Source organism: Otolemur garnettii, unplaced genomic scaffold (assembly GCF_000181295.1).
Source record: "Otolemur garnettii isolate 467f Iridium unplaced genomic scaffold, OtoGar3 scaffold00143, whole genome shotgun sequence".
Classification (NCBI taxonomy): Eukaryota; Metazoa; Chordata; class Mammalia; order Primates; family Galagidae; genus Otolemur; species Otolemur garnettii.
The window spans coordinates 1,950,221-1,955,554 of NW_003852538.1; the positions used below are offsets into that span (position 1 = coordinate 1,950,221).

Sequence of the window (5,334 nt, forward strand, 5' to 3'; positions counted from 1 at the left end):
TGGAACCTGTGAGCTCAGGCAATCCACCTGCCTTGGCCTCCCAAGTACTGGGATTACAGGTGTGAGCCACTGTACCTGGCCTGTGGTATTACAGCTCACAGCAACCTCAAATTCTTGGGCTTAAGCTATCTCTTTCCTCAGCCTCCCAAGTAGCTGGGATTATAGGCGCCTACCACAGTGCACGGCTATTTTTTTCTCTTTTTTTCCTTGCGCAGGGGCCATGCTAATCTCTGTATCGTTCCAATTTTAGTATATGTGCTGCCGAGGCGAGCACTGCCTGGCTCTTTTTTGTTGCAGTTGTCATTGTTGTTTTAGCTGGCCCAGGTTGGGTTCGAACCTACCAGCTTCGGAATATGTGGCTGATTCTGTAACCACTGTGCTAGTGAGACTGTACCTGGCCTTTTAAAGGATATTTTTAATAAAAATCACCTAGGTCTCCTCTTGGACCTTTTTGGGGAGAAAACAGTAAAATCACCTGTTTTATAAAAAATTGTTCTAAGAGTCAGTTATTGAGAAGTAACTTCATTTGCATTTATACTAACTCACAAAAAGTGAACAGTGACCTAATGACAGTTCTTCAAAATGTGAACGTTCTACAAAGGAAAAACTCATAAGAACAATACTTTAAGGGCTTTCATTCATTTTGGGGTGACAAAACTAATCATCTTGTCCAAAAGCTGTGCAGTATAAACTCCCCTCATAGTGAGTTTCACATCGATCTTTCATAACCTGAAGATGTTCTTTAGCTAAAGAAGTGGCATGAGCGGTCCCTCCCCATTAAAAGATTTTAGCTTATAGTAGTGACACAGAAATTGATTTATGAAGGACTTAATTTTGGGTGCACTTCATTGAAGATGGTCTGATAGGGCTTGTTAAGGAAGGGAGATGGTAGATTCTGGGTTTTAGATTTTAGGCTACAGTCGGCTGAATGCTTATCTCTGGTGTGTTGCCTGTAGGTGACATCTGAAGTTTCTTACTCTGCAGTCTTTGGTTTGTCGCTCCGTCAGGACTAAAGCTGCCCTTTTCCAATCAATGTTAAAAATTGTTAACTAGAAATAGAACTGTTTTTTCACCATGTGTAAGTAGTTCTCATCTGTGAAATATTTGACAGGTATAAGACTAAAAATCTTGGGGGAGGGATTTTTAAATGGAAAACAGCTAAAGCTTAAGAGCATCAATCTGGTGACTTTTATTTGTCCTTTTCTATTGATAAAGAATCCTGAGGCTGCAGGTGGATTGATTCAGAATTGCCAATTTAAAAGCATTATCAAAGGATCACAGTATTTGTAGTAGAGCTTAAAACAAACACACACACACATGCACACGTATTTAAAGAAAATGGAAAATTAGGGCTGTCCCTAGCCTAATAATGGCTTATACTTAACACTATGTAGGTCAGCTTAAACATTATATCAGCTGTAGTCGCTTATGGTTAATAATGCTTTCAGAGTCAACCAAAAAACAAAACAAAAAGCCTTCTTCTGTGACCAGTGAATTATGCAGAAGCTTCCAGCTACCTGGATTTGCAGGAAGAATTCTAAATTTTTCATATCCGTGTATCATTTTACTGATGCTGCCCTTGAATTCCCTTATCATCTCTGCTTTGTGGTTTTTTAAAAGCTCACTGGGGTGACACTTGTTAACTTTTGGAAACACTAGAACTAGATAAGTGGAGCTGTCCACCACTATTTTTGCCATAATATTGAAACTGAGAATTTAGTGTCCCCAAATTCTTAATCTCTGACAAAAATACTCTTAAATGTATGTAACATTTTTCACTTCTTTAGTTTTTCAAGATAATTTTGTTGTGTTTATTTTTGTTTTCTGGTTTCTTTGCAATTAGAAATTGCTCATGCTAGTGCTTATAGTTAATTCAGTATATTTAGTGGAATGTTGAAAGCAAATCATTACACTTATCATATAAACTCAAATGACATTTCAATGCACATCTTCCCCAAGAAATGCTAAAAGGCATTTTGACAGTTGCCTAATTGGACATTTTTTTTTTTTTTTTGGTAGAGACAGAGTCTCACTTTATCACCCTCAGTAGAGTGCCGTGGTGTCACACAGCTCACAGCAACCTCCAACTCCTGGGCTTAGGTGATTCTCTTGCCTTAGCTTCCTGAGTAGCTGGGACTACAGGCACCTGCCACAATGCCCAGCTATTTTTTTGTGGCAGTTTGTCCAGGGCTGGGTTGGAATCTGCCACCCTCAGTATATGGGGAGGGCACCCTGCCCACTGAGCCACAGGCACCGCCCGCTAGTGAGGCATTCTACTGAGAAGCAGAATGAACCTGAGAAGGGGAAAGCGTAAAATAAATTTTGAGCCATAATCTAAGATTCTCACACTGATCAGCTTGGTAGGTGGACATTTACCTATCGTAATTAGCGATTAATTCCACTTATTTAACTTGAGTACTGTGGTCAGGTAATACACCCTGATACTATTATGAAATCATTGGTAAAACCTCCATAGCTTAGTTATCTGCTTTTGATGGAGGACTAATGTAATCTTAAAATATTAGCACATTTAGAAATGTGTGCTCTGTTTTTGGAGTTGGGCACATGGTATGTGTAGGGTCAATATAAAATCCAACAAATAATTAGTTACTGAAGTTGTCAGAAAACTTCACCATGAGGTTCGAGAAGAGCTTCAGGGTTACTCTGGGGCATGTCTCATGCCCTAGGAGAAAAATCTACAAATATCTGTCCATTTTGCTGAACAGTTTTAGGAGCTGCTTTTTGTCTGTACTTCCTTAAATTTTTCACTTTTAAAATTTTTACTTTATCTTATGAAAGTTCAGAGGTTAGAATTTTTACAATATCTGAAAATGTCCCAGGGAAGAAACATGTGTATACACTTATCAAAGTGTATCTTCCGATTTTATGTAGTATTTTTGTGATGGACACGTGACTGGTTTATCCTTCTTATCTAGGTAATTGTTGTCATTTGAAGATGTTTTAACATAACGTCCCTAAATACCAAGTAAGAGAACTCGTTTCCTTGTATAGTTTATAGCACTTAATCTTCTGTTTTAATGCTTGGTTTGGATCTATTTGATTTTAAGCATTATTGGTCATTAAACCTCCTCTTGTGCTACCTAATATGTGTCATTTTTTTTTTTTTGAGACGGAGTCTCAAGCTGTCCCCCTGGGTAGAGTGCCATGGCATCACGCTCACAGCAACCTCCAACTCCTGGGCTCAAGCGAGTCTCCTGCCTCAGCCTCCCAAGTAGCTGGGACCACAGGCGCCCGCCACAACGCCTGGCCATTTTTTGGTTGCAGCCCTCGTTGTTTGGCGGGTCCGGGCTGGGGATTCGAACCCGCCACCTTAGGTGTACGTGGCTGGCGCCTTAGCCGCTTGAGCCACAGGCGCCGAGCCATGTGTGTCATTTTTAAATGAAATCAAATATGATTTCAAGAAAACTGCTATGGGGAATGTATGAATACCACAAAGAATGTACAAGCAAACTTGAAGACTAAAAACCTCACTTTTTACCTGTAATCTCAGAAGTAAATCCAAGGAAAAAAAACTAGAAGCTAAAAGCCCTGTTTTGTTGCAAAGAAAATGTGACACTTCAAAGGATTTTATTGTGAGAGCCAAAAACGTAGGTGGTATAAAGGGATATCATTGATTGATTTCTTTTTAGGAGAAAACCAGTTTTGGTTTCATTTGTGGGTGGGCCTGACAAGTGTCATAAATTAACGAGTCAGCACTTAGCAGGCACTTGTGTTTCCGTTCTCATAACAGGTTAGTCATAAACCTTCCCAAGCTTTACTGGTGCTCTGAAAGGTATGCAAAATGGAATACTAAAATTCAGGTCCTCAAGGAACTTAAGAACCTAGGGAAGAATTATTTAACAGAGGTGAGAGAATTCAGAGGCATTAAAAATTGAGGAGGACGTTATTATTATAGTTTATAGATGACAGTGCACAGCGTGAGAGTCAACTGGAAGTTCTTAAAACTAATGAAGTCATTGGGCGTAAAACTGAGCACAGAAATCAAAAGCTTTTGTTTATATAAACACCATCCAGATAGATGATAAACTAGAAGAGAAAGCCTCAATTACAGTAAGAACAAAGGAGAGAAAATGGCCTAGAAATAAACGAATGTGCAAGACCACAAAAATAAAACTTTGTATTTCAGCCGAAAAGAGTCTCAAACACATGGAAAAGCATACCATGTTCTTATATAGGAAGACTTAACATCATACACAGTCTAGATCTAAACTTACAATGCAATTTCCTACACACAAACAAAAATGAGGATTTTTTAAAAATTGAGCTGATTCCGCGATTCCTGTGATAAGAAAGTAAGACTAGCCAGGAATACTCTGAAAGAGCTATGAGGGCAGACTAGCCCTATGAAATATTTAAATAGAGAGCTCCAATAATTCAGACAGTTTGGTACTGGCATGTAACTAGACAGATTATTAAACAGAAGAAAAAAGTCAAAAATAGATCCAGAGGTGAGTATTCAGGACTAGACAAGGATGACATGTCAACTCAATGGGGAAAATATGGTTCCTTCGTTAAAAGGTAGTACATAGGACACCTGGGTAGCTATAAAAAACAGTTGGATTCCTATATTGAAAAAAGTTCCAATTTTAAATGTGAAAACTAAAATATGTGAAGTAGTTGAGTTCATTAGAGAATTTTTAAAGATTTTAGTATTTAAAAACTTCTGAATTTGATATAAAATCTAGAATAAAATCACAATAAAAATTGCTAATTCTATAAATTTATAACAATAATTATAAAATATTCATGGCAAAAACACCATAAACATAGTCTAAAGGAAAATGATAAATTTGCAACAATACTTGCAAATCATAGCACACACTGCTTAATATATAAAGAACACCCAGGCTTCAATAAGAAAAGTTCAAAAATCCAAAAGCATAAGGGTCAAAACCATGAACAGAGTTTTCACAGAACAGAATGAAATGACACACTAGAGAAAAAGTTCAACTTCACTATTAAGAGAAGAGACAAATTTACACTGAGATACCAATTTTGTTACCTATTAGATTAAGATTTTTAAATTTTATTAAACACTGTCATGGGCTAGTATTAATGGCAAGAATGGGGGCAGTGGGTATTTTAGCTGATAGAGGGAAAAACTGGAACCACCACTGAGGACAAGGTGCTGTGAATTCTGAATTTACTTACCCAATAACCAATTTACCCTTCTAATTAGAGTAGTTGGAAAATAACTACTATGCTTCTCAGAATCTTTTTTTTTTTGAGACAGAATCTCGCTCTGTCACCCTGGATAGAGTGCTGTAGCATCATAGCTCACAGCAACCTCAAACTCAGGCTCAAGTGATCCTC

General features: G+C 37.8%; 1 non-coding gene across 1 annotated transcript; it reads right to left on the minus strand.

The window, feature by feature from the left end:
* Positions 1–170: 170 nt before the first annotated feature.
* Positions 171–274, minus strand: LOC111728196. The gene has a single exon (XR_002775572.1). It is a non-coding gene; the product is annotated as a U6 spliceosomal RNA (small nuclear RNA).
* Between the last annotated feature and the right edge of the window lie 5,060 nt (positions 275–5,334).